We start from the raw sequence: 13845 nt of genomic DNA, 5'->3' as shown, positions 1-13845 counted from the left end.
TTATAAACCCTTTTCTACAATGCACTCTTATATTAAGCCATTTACTCATGTTGGAATGCAAAAAAAAAATGTGCTGCTGCTTCTTACTTTCAAAAGCATTGCAATATGAATAAGTATCCCAATAAATTTCAAGGACAGAATATATTTTTCGGCCAGTTACAGGTTCTGTTGAATCAAGGCAATTTGGTATCATGAACATGCCACTGATTTTGTGTGTGTGTCTTTGTCTTCAAGTCACTTTTCAACTCAGATTTCATGGGGTTTTAGGAATAAGGAATACGCAGAGGTGGTTTTGCCAGTTCCTTCATCTGAAATGTAGTCAACAATACCTGGTATTAATTGGCAGTCTCCCATCCAAGTATTAACCAGAGCTGAGTCTGCTTAGCTTTGAAGCTCAGATGGGATCTGGTGCCTTTAGGGTATTTCAATTTTTGCTTGCCATTTTTTAGGAACAGAGGAAATGTGGCACTAGCAGATTTCAGCTGACATCCCTACCTGCAGCTTTCAGTCCTGCCTCCACTCTGCAGCTGCATGTCAGGGCAGCATTATAGCTACAGGGAGGCTGTTTTGTTACCCAACATGCAAAGCCTTAATAGACCCCTGAGCACTGATGTTTTGATACACTGTGATTGCCTAATCCTCCCTCTTTCTATATTCTGGTCAGGTTGAAGCTGATGGCATTAGGAGAAGAAAGGTAAACAAGGAGCGGGAGAAAGAGAGGGCAATCAGGTACAATGTTTTCATAAGTTACTACAGCAACAGCTTGGCTTTGGGGACAGCCTAACAGCTGTTTTCATCCCCCAAGGGAGAAGCTGGTTTAGAGTAGAGACAGAAAGCTGCTTTCATGAATCATCCCTCCTGACATTGTGAATATAGGCGGAGAAGGTGATTTGCTGTTGCTGTGGGGAACCAGTGCTGGGATCTTGCCTGGATGGTGTTGAATTTCCTGGGTGGGAGGGGAGAAGGAAGACTCCAGCTCAGAAAGTTTTGCCTAAAATCCATTCTACTTTCACCAACTCCCTTCCTCCCCTCCCCTCCTTCCCTTCCACCCCTTGCTTCTATAACACACACACACACTCCAAGAATCACTCCACAAAGCATACTCTCTGAGAACAGGTAAGGATTTGCTTTCTTTGGTTGGCAGAAGTGAAATTTTGCATTGTGAAGTTCTTAAAAGAATCAGAGGATTCAAGAGAAGGAAGAAGGCCTACAGGCTATGGGGTGTTTATGCCAGGTCTTGCCGCCTCTTCCTTTTACATATTTCCATTGCTCAGTTAAGCATTAGCAGCTGTTGCCTGTTGCAAAGTAAAATCTCAGAGCTCCAAAGCCAAGAACTAACCAGTGAACTCAGTAGCTCCTCCTCATAGCAGCCAAATTCACACAGACTTACTAAGAACATTGTCTTTCAGATCAGGCTCATTTGAAATTCCACAGTAATGAATTCTTAGCCATGTTTCATCTCTGCAGAAGTCTGAAAATTCCATATATGTTTCAGAAAGGCAACAAGGCCTGAAAAGTGTGTGTGAGAGAGGGGGGAGGGATACAACTTTTCCTTCTTTCTTCTGAAGCACTAGTACTTCCTAAAGCAGAGCCATGTTTTCAGATGTGGGGAGGGAGATGTGAAACAGACTGCTGAAGTTTGCAGAGGGAGAAGGATACTCATGAAGCCATTTTAGCTGTCATGTGCCCATTCTATGGAATCCTGAACTTTATACACTGGTAATAGAGTCCAAATTCTGAAGGATTTCTAGTGCCGTAGTTAGGGGAATGTACAACTCATCTTGTCCAAAAAGCAGTTTTAAAAGCCATTCTATAAACAACTGGCTGTTTTGGGTCCCATATTGGGTGTAAGCCAGTATATAAGTCAAATAAACAAATGAACAAACAAACATAAATAAGTCTTCACTCAGTCCATAGGTAAATTATGAAATTTGCTGGCTAGAAAGTCTGTTGATGGCCACCAATGTGGCCCATCTTTAAAGGGGAAATACACAAATCTGTAAGGTTATAAATATGTTAGTTTTGGTGACTGTATATGTTTCAATCAGGTTCAATCTGACATGTATCTGGGACAGATGGGCCAAAAGTGGCGTGCTGCCGGTGATACTAGGATTCTGGATCATGCAGCAACCGCACACTCCAGAACCCTAGCACGTCACGGCGGCAGCCTAATGGTGGCCTCCCATCTATATTAGGGCCACCATCTTGAGGTAAGCAACGCGCAGCATACAGACATCACTATGCGTTGTTTACATCACCGGCGTGCCAATGGCGCACTTGTGACATGCACCGAGCACCACAAAAAGAAACCTTTTGGGGGGTTCTTTTTACTCCGAAGGGATGCCAAGTGGTTTGGATGCTACGGCATCCCCCTGGATGAAAAACGAGCACCTCCATCCTGCCGTTTCGGGGTGGTATGTACTGCAGGATGCTGGAATAGATAGGCTTTTGGTCTGACCCAGCTTAGTTCTTATGTTCTCATTTTCTCAAGGCCAATAAAGCACAGGATATTTGACAACAAATTTTCTCCATCATAGGCTTCAGAGGCAGGCAAAGGTGTGTGTGTGTAAATGTGTGCACTGCTTATTTGACAAGACATTCATGTTCATTCTGAGTATATTTTTCCTTGCCGCTCAACCCTCCTCAGTTCCTTATTATGACATAATAATTAGGCTTTACCAAGTGAAAAATTAATCACAACTACAGTGCTATGCTAGAAAAAGCACCAGTTGTGAAACCTCTACTCCTCTTGCCAATGTAAATACCTAGAAACAAGGTGGTAACCCTCAGTTTAAACACAGACATACAAACTCCAACATGAGTGTTGGTTATTGTATTTCTCTGTCAGTCACTATGAAAGTGAATAATTTCAAACTGCTGTTAGTATACATTTACATACATTAATACTTTAGGATCTCAGTATGTCTGTCCATAGCAAAAAGGATGGGGCAGAGGGGCTCAAGATTGCAAGGTAATGTGTTATCAGGAGTCTTTGCAGTGTACACATCCTAATTCCATATACACACATTTTCCCAATCAGCATTTTTGCTGTTTAAGGTCAGCCCTCCACATTTGCAACTTTGGCATTTCCAGATTTGATTATTTGCAGATTTGATTAATATGTTCTTACATTGTACTTCTGCCAGGGGTTAACAATAGAGTTGTGATGAAGGGCCTAGAGATTCCTAAACACTTCTCTATGCATGTGTATGCCCTCCAGCATGATTTAGTTGTCAACTTCCAGTGGATGTTGACCACAGAGTTGCACTGGAGGACCTAGAGATTCCTGGAGAGGTGTTCTCTCAGGTTTAAAAAAAGTTTGTGTGTGTGCATGTTTGTGTGTGTGTGTGTGTGTGTGTGTGTGTGTGTGTGATTTTCCCACTTTCACCCTTAACCCCAGTGAATGTGGAGGGCCCACAGTATTTTAATTTCTCTTTTTAAACAATCCCACCCAGTAACTAAGGCCTGGAACAGACGGGCCTTTGCAGCACCCTCATCATGTGCGAGGGTTGCCTGGTGGGTGGAGCGCCCACACGCCCGGTAATCCTTACACGTGATGAGGGTGCCGCAGGTGTGGTGCGCCCACCAGACGGGGCGTGTAACGGTGACGTCGCAGCTGTGACATCAGTGCGCCAGCTCTGGCGCTTTGCAGTGGCACAGCGGCGCCACAAAAAGGAGGCGCTTCCGGTGCTCCTTTTTTGCTCTGCAGCAGTGCCGCACAATTTGGTTGCTGTAACACTCCTGCCTCTTTCTAGCGGTCTATACCCCGCCTAAGGTTCCAACACACTAGCCTTATCAAGAAACAGATCAGGCTAAGCAATTTTGCATGATATGCAATAACAAACAGATTTGATACTCAGTCACCCAGGTCCCAAATGGCTATAAATCAAGAGTCTGACCCAGAAGAAAATGACTAGCTTTTCATTTAGGGACTGTAATAACAATAGAAATGTTACCAGAAATGCTATTCCACATTTGCTTTTATTTGTAACCCATTTGCTCTCCAAGTCTGAAACAGGGAGATCTACCCTTGACCTTAGGAATCCTACATTGATTGGGTCAAGCAATGCTTTACAGAAGTTCAATCCACCCTGCAACCAAATTGTTGTTGTCATCTACAAACCAGCGCCACCTTTAGGCAGAGTGAAGCAATCAAGTCAGGAGGCAGATGCTGGTGAGGTATAGATAGGCAGAAAGGACAATCACCTGGCTGTTTACTTCTGTTGCAGGATGAAGTAGCCTGTCCTGGACCCACTGAGCTATTCTCAGGTGTGGTGGGTGATGTAGTCATGTCACCAACTTTGATGTAAGACTGCCAGACTCGTCAGCTTTTGCCCAATAGAACTAGGGAGACGAGAACATTTCTACATCTTCTCAGAGAGGAAAATATCTTGGGTTGGCTAAGGTTCAGGATTTACCTTTGCATTCATGTTGCTTGCTGTAATGCCAAATGCTTTTCCAGTTAATAAATAATGTAAAGAACATTCTTGGAAAAAGTACAAGTTGATGCTGAAAAGGGGGTAAGCACAAGTTTGCAGAGTGTGCAAATATGTGTTGAATAGATGTTTAGGAGAGGTACCATTCAAATGAATTTATTCTATTGACTGATGATGTTCTTGGCTAAAGCTAACTTCCCCATGATTAATTTCCTTTCTATTTCAGATTGTTTCACAGATCTTGCCTGCTTGGGTTTTTAATTTTTGAAAAACAGAGAATTATCATTGTATGTCCACAGTGCTTTTTTTTTTTTAACTGTTACACAGCAATCTCAAACAGAAATCAATTAGTGAGCATTAAGCCTTTCTGTTTGTTTTTTTCATTGTTACCTAGCACTAGCAGTGATAAAAAAAGAAAGAAATTTGTCCTGATTAATATACACTGAGCCCCTTTAGGCCTCTGTTCCTAAATTACTTGGTTTGCTTTACCTGTTATTAACAAAGTAATTTCCCACCAATAAGACAGTGAAACAGATCCATTAATGCCAGTGAATTCAGAGGTATGAATCAGGTTTAGAGCCTCTAACTGATTAATATTTTAATGGAAAGAATAAGTATGGGTTCCTATACCACATGAAAGACTTGCTGTTCAATGTGTTTCTACAAAGTTTTTAATTCAAAACTAACAATAACCATATGTGAAATTGAAAATCCAGATTAGGTAAACCTTGCACAAGTAAACAAAAATATTTGGAACCTTCTAGAGATCACTTGAAGGCTTCTTCCAAAGTGCATCCTGGGATTATTTTTTCTTTTATGAGCCTCAACTTTTCTAATGATTTCCATTTGAGTAGCCAAACCACTCAAAGTTGAGATCTGTGCTTCTTCAGCCTGATAGTATTAAATAATTGATTAGCAGCTGATGAGATAGGCAAACATAGCTACAATAGACATATCCAGGGGTAGCTGTGTTCACTATATAGCAAAGTCCAATAATGTCCAAAATCCACCAAACAGTGATACCTTTATTGGTATCACTGTTTGGTGGATTTAAAGGTATCACTGTTTGATGGCTTTTGGACATTATTGGAATTTGGTATATTTCTGAACTGAGAACAATAACAACAAAATGTCGGCCTATGACTAACATCTTCATTTTTTTTACAATAGGGTTTTTTGCAATAGGATCAACTAGGGCAGAATCTTCCTCTTTCACTAATCAAGCTTTATTATATTGCTTATTGCAGACACATTGAAGCAACCTAGCACTAAAAATGTGTATACATATCCACATGAAGGTTGAGTGGACTCTCCTGTTGCTGATGAGTGCACAGTGAAGAGATTTCAGGTGGCTTTACCAGCCCTTAGCATTTGTTGAGCATTTGATAAGGTGAATGAAGAACTGACTCAATGCTGCACAAGCTGAACAGCAGTCTCGGTAAATCTCTTCTCTTTTTTGGACTTTCACTAAGGCTAGATGTTATTAAAGAAAATCAGGAGTGACGAGTTCTGGTTAGGGTTTAGTACATTACCAACAAGAACTAGAAGGCTGCTTTGCAGTGCAATTTACAGAATAGCAAAGGAGCAAAATATTCAATTTCTTTGCCACTGTCTTATCTGTTTCTTCTGCTCTTAGCTGCACTCACTAGAAGACAACTGAATGTACAAGGCTATCACACTGCTGCCTTTTATGGAAAGGCTAGACAACGAGGAAACACGTAAGCAGTTAAAATTCTCTGGGCTCTCTCCCTTTTGAAGTCTAGTTTGGATGCTTTGTCTGGGGATATATTTTCCATTTAAAACAGCAGTAGGAGGGTATTATCTCACATGTGATTGTGTGTTAATGTGTTGAAATATCACATTATTTTGATGTGCAACTTTCATAAATGTTATGGGTTTTTTGCATTTTCATTTCCCTGTAACTGAAACTAACTAGGCAATCCAGAAAAACTGACACTGAGTTGCATTTTTTAGTCAAAATGTATATTGTTGAATCAGCCGGTAGCAGAGATAGCCAGGGATAATACTGTATCTGGCTTTTTGCTCTAATCAGCCATAGTTAGTACAATCACTTTAACATCGTTTATGTATTGTTTTTCTGGCTTGGAAATTAGTGTTCAGAGTGTCACGCTTATTTGTTTTCATCCGAAGGGATGGATTTGACAACCCTTAGTGACGCTTAAATTATACAGTACAACATCTGCCTTGGGAAATCTATATGTGAAAAAGTGGTTTGTAGATGTCAAGGCATCACCAGCGTTTGGGAGATGCATGGAGTTTGTTTTCAGATTCTTGCATTCATGCTCTGGAAGATGAAACACACTGATAATTAGGTATTGTTTGAGTTATCACCAGTCTATCTATTTATCTACACATTAATAACATCAAAGGCAAAAATGATACCTGTACTAGTAATACTAATTACTTAGGGGCTTGCTAAACTGGCTATTAAGGCCACCTGGGTGCAGAGTTAGGGCGTGGTGTCCATAAGATGTACACCACGACTCACCCACATGGCGTTGTGATGTTACGTGCCGCTCCACATGGTGGCCGCACATCACAGTGCTTCTCTGGCGCTTGTTTTACATGATGCAGCACCAAAAGAGACACCTTAAAGCCATGGCACCACAGCTGTCACACCCTCCTTTTGCACCCTGGAAGGACCAGATTGGGCTACAGTATGCAGTTGCCACCGTCCTGATCTGGTGAGCTGGAGGTGGCTGCAGGCCACCCCTTACAGATGGTCTGCACAGCCCTAATACAAATATTTTGTATAATATCCCCACACATTTAATCTGGCAGCAATTACTACAGGCCCTAAAAACATCAACACAACATCAGAGGAACAAGCTTTTGCCTGCTAATCCTCCATTGTGATATATATTAATCCTCCCTCTGCACAGTAAACTGGGCAAAAACTGGCTAGTCTTTGAACAACTCTAGACCACAAACTTGATAAATGAACCCAAAACTGGGATTAGAAATGGAATATTAAAAACACAACATTAATAGAGCATTTCAGTCTTTCTGGATATGCAATCTTTTACCAACAGATAGTTTGTTCTAGGAGAAAAATATCAAAGGAAGACTGGAAACAGAAATAGCTGAAACTGAATTATTTTCATAATTGCATCCATCCAGAGCTGTGGGAACAGAAACAAGAGTTTCTTATCATATTAAAGCTAGTGACCTTACTGGTTAATCCCAGCTAGTAGACCTATTCAATCATATATTGGATGGTGATGAGTCAACCATGTAGGTAAATCCCATTGATTCTCCAATTAGGACTAACAATAAGTTTTAAATTATAATCCGCATGTATATGGTTGAGTATTGAACCATGACTCTGGAGATCAATGTTTGATTCCCCACTCAGCCATTGGAAAACCGCAGATGGGTGACCTTGGGCAGTTTCAACTTCAGAAACCCTGTGATAGATTCACATTAGGATAGCCATAATCAGAAATGACTTGAAGGCAAACAAAAATAAGTTAATATCTAGGTTTTTTGTCACAGGTACACATATAACAAAGTAATTCCTCTCAGAAAATATCTACTGCAAGGTGACTGGCTGCTGATATAGCAAACCACAAGCTTTTATGCCACAGGCCTCACAGACCAACTGTTGATAGATCTCTATTATCTGACTCTTTTTAAAAATTTTTTTTAAAATTTTATTTTATTTAAAAAGAAACATTACAAAGATATCAAAACATAAAAAGACGAACAAAAATACAATATATTCTGCAACACATACATACTAATATCTAACAAACCTTTCTGAATAACCTAAATACTTATTAAAACTAAATTCTTTCTCGCTATCTCATTCTCTTCTAAACCTTCCACGGCATTGAAAGACATGAAAAAAAAGAAAAACAAACTTTAAAAACAAAAACTTCCCTCCTTGAATGACGAATTGAGAACTTTCTAGATGACTTCTTTAATTATCTTTAAACGAAAAATCATTATATTCTATTTGATTCCTATATGTTTTCTAGTTTTTATATATTCAATATATACTAGCTAAATAGTTCATTGTTTCATATTTCTCCTACTTTACATATATTTATATAATTCTCTTTATTATTCTTTAAGTACATACACCATTATATCACTAACATTCTATTTTCTTAGATTTTATTTGATCTTTCTTACCTATGTACTAGATCTCCTTATTCTGTCTTCTTTTTTTCTCCGTATAATCAATGACCGGTATCCACTGCATTTCTGCCTTGTTATTATTTCCATCCTTTACAAATATATTTAACTTATCAGAAATGGCCATGCCATATAATTTGCTATACCATTCATCAATTGTTGGTCTCCTTACATTTCCACTTTTTTGCAAATACCATTCTACCTGTGACCATCATATAAAAATATTTTTTACCGTATTGTTTTTGTATATTTTCATCTGCTACTATACCAAGTAAGAGTAACATTATTTCCAGCTTTATTTTCATGATTCTTTATCTTACATGACTCTTTGAAGGTTTTGGTCAATGTCACAATTTGCATTATTCTGTATCCCTTACACTCTGATCCCACTGCAGGAAAAATGTAACTGCTTCAATAGCAGTGGTATGAGTTTTGTTCTCCATCAGGCATCTGAAGAAGTGGGTTGAGATCCATGAAAGTTCATGCTAGAGGTACTTCTAGTTTTCATTTCCCTCCATTTCCTTTTCATTGCTGATACATATATTACTGGTGCTGGTGCTGGTGCTGGTGCTGGTGGTAGTTGTTGTGTTGTTGTTGTTGCTTGCTGCTGCTGGCTACTACTACTACTACCTACTAAAATAAACAAATCATTTTACATTTTTGAAGGCATCAAATGTTTGTATGTGTTTGTTTCAGATTAAAACTAGCATCCTGTTTGCTAATTTAATGTCATATAGCCAACTTACAACAATATAACTTTACATATTTTCTTTTATGGATTGTTGCACACATCTAACAACAAAATATGACCACCAACCTACCCTACCAGCTTGTAGGACTCTCCAACAGGACATTTCTCATGAAATTAACACATTAGCCTTGGTCTCACTGCAATCACTGCGTAAAAATAAAATAAAAAAATACAAGGAACATACGGTTTCGAAGATTTCAATTAATGACACTGTCCACACCAGTGTGAAGGTGCTGTTTTTGCCACTTACAGTATCTCTTGCTCACTCACAAACTCCTACGTAACCCTGCCTTCCTGCCTACTCCCTCCCAAGCATGGCCTTCATTTCTTATTTTAATTTTTAATGCAGTTCTGGAGTTATGTTAATGCAATTAATTTTTTTTAAAAAAGAAATGGGGGGGGGGGAGGAGAAAAACAGACTGCTTGGGAATTGTGATGGGAAGAGGGAAAGAGAAGAGGAAACACTGACTGCCAATATTGGAAATGCCATGGAAGGGACATTTTGCACTGTGGAGTAATGGGGAAACAGTGCAATGGTGCTAATTGAGCTTTCAGTGACAAAGGATGCTTTAACACCTCTCACACGCACATGAGACTGAGACAACATTGTACAATAAGTATTTTCAAAGATGCTTTCTTCAACTTTAATTATGGCTTAATAGTTTCATGTGATAATGTCCTAAGGTGTGGGAAGCCGGGCATTGGGTGGATGTCATGGACCAGTCCTTTCCTGACAATGGGGCTGGAGGACCTCACCGGGCTTGCAGCTGACTGTTGCAAAAATGCCTCACTGCTGGGAAAGGCTGGAGAAGTCATTCATTATTCCACTGCCCAGGGCCTCATAAATTCCATCTGTTGGAAGGACTACCTGGCTGTTAATGTAGCTTTTCAGGGTGGCATTGGGAAATGTATTTATGATGATGGACCTTCTACACTGTGGCCTTGTTTCCTGATGCAAGTTCATATGCAGCAATGAAATACCCGCATTTTAGGATGAAGTTACAACATACCAGACTATTTATAGAAAAGCTTGTGGTTTTTTTAAATATCTGTCTTTGGAGGGAATGAAAATCTGAAAGGCAGACCCTCATGTTTATGCTGCTTACAGCTGTTAGGTTAGCAATACCTAAACAAAGTTCCCTTGTGACATGATGCTGAATGAATTAGTGGTCGAACACACTACCGATATAATCCGTTTGAGATTGCTTTAACTGTCCTGGCTCATGCTAGGGAATTCTGGGAATTGTAGTTTATTGTGGCTCTAGAGCTCCCCGTTTCCAGAATTCTCTAACATTGAGCCAGGATAGTTAATAGTGGTCTCTAACTGGATTATTTCTACAATGCGTTTTGGATCAGTGTTGTCCTAGCAAATAGCCTATAGAATGGGGGAGCTCAAGGGTCTGGGGAAAAAAGAAGAACTGTTACAAAAACTGTATGTTCACCCATTATCTTTGCAACTAAAGAATTCTCTCTTAAAGAATGGTGAAAGACCACATCAAATTTTGAAAATTCCATGTTGATTTGCCATAAATTGGCAATGACTTGAAGCAGCAACCATAACAAATACATTCTTATTATCTTACATGAGCTGTAATGTTGAAAATGTCATATGTATAAAAAAATGTGCTAAATAATTACTAATGAAATTAAACAAACCTGTCAAAGTGAGCTTTATAAAATGCTAAGTAGACTCACAGAGAGGTTCAAGCACAGAAAATACGGTTTGCAGGAAAATATGGACTTCACATTTTACTATCAAAAGCATATACCCCATATAAAAATTAATTCAGACATGAAAACAATCTGTATAACTTTATGGAACAGGTATTATACTCAAAGAATGAACTTGTGAATTGTGCTGATATTTCCATATGATTATTAATCATTTAATAAAGCAGCTCCTTTATTCTATTTCAAGCTCTGCTGCATAACTGCATGTCTTATGGAATGTCATAAACACCACTTAACTTACTAATATACCTCCTCCTTATTTATTGGGAAGCACTCATGTTTTTGACCACTGTAGTAATGTTGGAATGATACTGGAAATGGCCAAATACAGTGGGCACTTGTATCCACTGAGTTTGGTTCAAGAAACCCCATGGTATCAAAAAACGATAGATACTCACATCCCATTAATAGATTGGCATAGTTAAAATGGTGCCCCTTATATATTTGGCAAATTCAAGATTTCCTATTTGGATTTTACAAATTTTAAAATATTTTCAAGCCATGGATGGCTGAATCCATGGTATGGAAGGCCAAACTGTATCTGTTTATTTTATTTCCCCGATACAGAAATTAAGTAACATATAGATGAATGTTCTAAATGGTTCATTGTGCATCAGAATAGTTAAAAAGCACCACCATGTGGCTGAGTTTAAATAATCTCTTGTTTTCATCCTTACAATACAAGATGCACAAGAAAGCTATGATGGAGAAATATATTTTCAAGTCTAGTCAGTTTGTTACACCATTTCTTTGTCTGACTTAGAAAAGAGTAATATATATGATAGAAATGGATGACTAAATTGGACACATCTTTCTATATACAAAACAGTTTAGCATTTTGAAATTCTTCTAAAATGTATCTCAATATTTGTATTCAGACTCCTACCTGAAAATCATTTATTAGGCATTAAATTTCATTGAACTTTTGGACTATTTGTCCATCGATGTAAATAATGATCTGGGACTCATTTTTTTTTGAAGAAAACAGTTTTCTGAAGAGTGTATTTCAAATACAAATTCATGAAATATGTGCTAAAAATGAGCATCTCTGCAATAGCTCATTCCATGCATTGACTTTGACCACCAAACCTGCGGTTTTAGCTTTGGCTTTAGCATCATAACTAGTTTTAAGAAACTCGGCCATATTTGGTTTTTTACCTGAAAATTGTAACTCTATCTCATGGCATAAAATGACATTTATATGTGAAACATCACTAGAGATCCTGCATCAGCACTGTAGCTATGACAGAGCTCTGTCATCAAAGTTGCTTCTGCTGATACTATCCCCACTCAAAACCTACTGTACCTCTTAAGTTCAGCAGCACCTCAGTGAAGCATTTTGAGGAACTGTAGGTAAAAAAATGGAATGATGACTGCACCACTCTCAGTTGCAGGGCACACTGAAAACGGTAGCTGGAGAGACGCCTCCGGGTCCTGCTTGTTCCAAGACACCCAAAATGGAAGTGCACTCTTGATATCATGTCCCAGTGCCTCAATCTCCAGCGCATAAAGAAAACACATTGGTCAGGATCAGGGGTCGACAACCTCCAGCCTGCGCGGGCTGGATGCGGCCCGCAGGCACCTTTCCGGCCCCAGTCCCTCGCCGCCGAAATCGCCCGTGATTTCTGCAGCTTCGGCCGCCATTTTGTCCTTCACAAATGGCGGCGAAGTCTCACGTGACCAAAAGGTCGCGCGAGATTTCACTGCCATTTTAATGCAAAATGGCGGCGCCCATTCAGAGGCCCGCTGCGGCCTCCGGAGCCCTGACTAAACGGGGCTCCAGCAGCCGCACCGGGCCCCTGGGAGGCCCACTGCGACCTCCGGAGCCCTGAAGGGGCTCCAGCAGCCGCAACGGGCCCCTGGGAGGCCCGCTGCGACCTCCGAGAGCCCTGAACTGGGCTCCAGCAGCCGCAACGGGCCCCTGGAGGCCCGTTGCCATCGCTGGGGCCCTCCAGGAGGGCTCGGCGGCGCGCAGCGGACCCCTGGGAGGCCAGTTGCTGTCCCTTGGGCCCTCCAGGAGGGCTCCTGCGATGGCAGTGGGCCTCCCAGAGGCCCTTGCCTTCGCTGGGGTCCTCCCAGGAGGGCTCCGACAGTGGCAGCAGGCCCCTGGGAGGCCCGTTGCCATCGCTGGGGCCCTCCAGGAGGGCTCCTGCGACGCAGCGGCCCTCCCAGAGGCCCGTTGCCTTCGCTGGGGTCCCTCCAGGAGGGCTCGCTGCGATGGCAGCGGGCCTCCCAGAGGCCCATTGCCTTCGCTGGGGTCCTCCAGGAGGGCTCCGACGGTGCCGCGGGCCCTTGGGAGGCTCGTTGCTGTCGCTGGGGCCCTCCAGAATGGCTCCGGGCGGCAGCAGCGAGCCCCTGGGAGGCCAGTTGCTGTCCTTGGCCCTCCAGAGTCCTCCTGCGACGGTAGCGGGCCTCCAGAGGCCCGTTGCCTTCGCTGGGGTCCTCCAGGAGGGCTCCGCAGCAGCAGCGGGCCCCTGAGAGGCCAGTTTGCCATTCCTGGGGTCCTCCAGGAGGGCTCCGGCGGCAGCAGCGGGGCCCCTGGGAGGCCAGTTGCTGTCCCTTTGGCCCTCCAGGAGGGCTCCTGCGATGCAGCGGCCTCCCAGAGGCCTGTTGCCTTCGCTTGGGGTCCTCCAGGAGGGCTCCAGCAGTTGGTACGGTAGCCCCTGGGAGGCCAGTAGTGCTGTTGCAGGGGCCCTCAGGGGGCTCCAACGGCGGCGCATGGGCCCCTGGCGTCAGGGGCCAGCAAAGATAGGGAGGCCCTCATGC

The 13845-nt window shown here is 41.8% G+C and overlaps 1 protein-coding gene across 1 annotated transcript in view; it reads left to right on the top strand.

The window, feature by feature from the left end:
* Positions 1 to 970: 970 nt before the first annotated feature.
* Positions 971 to 13845, top strand: part of LOC121925947 (zinc finger protein DZIP1L-like) — a 90531-nt gene continuing 77656 nt past the window's right edge. Inside the window, exon 1 of the mRNA XM_042458510.1 lies at positions 971 to 1116. The gene's annotated coding sequence lies outside the window, so the exon portion shown is untranslated. The remainder of the gene's footprint in view (positions 1117 to 13845) is intronic.

The sequence above is a fragment of the Sceloporus undulatus genome, chromosome 3 (genome assembly GCF_019175285.1).
Source record: "Sceloporus undulatus isolate JIND9_A2432 ecotype Alabama chromosome 3, SceUnd_v1.1, whole genome shotgun sequence".
In the NCBI taxonomy this organism is placed as follows: Eukaryota; Metazoa; Chordata; class Lepidosauria; order Squamata; family Phrynosomatidae; genus Sceloporus; species Sceloporus undulatus.
The sequence above is the reverse complement of the archived record's forward strand: the minus strand, read 5'-3'. Positions and strand labels throughout refer to the sequence as shown.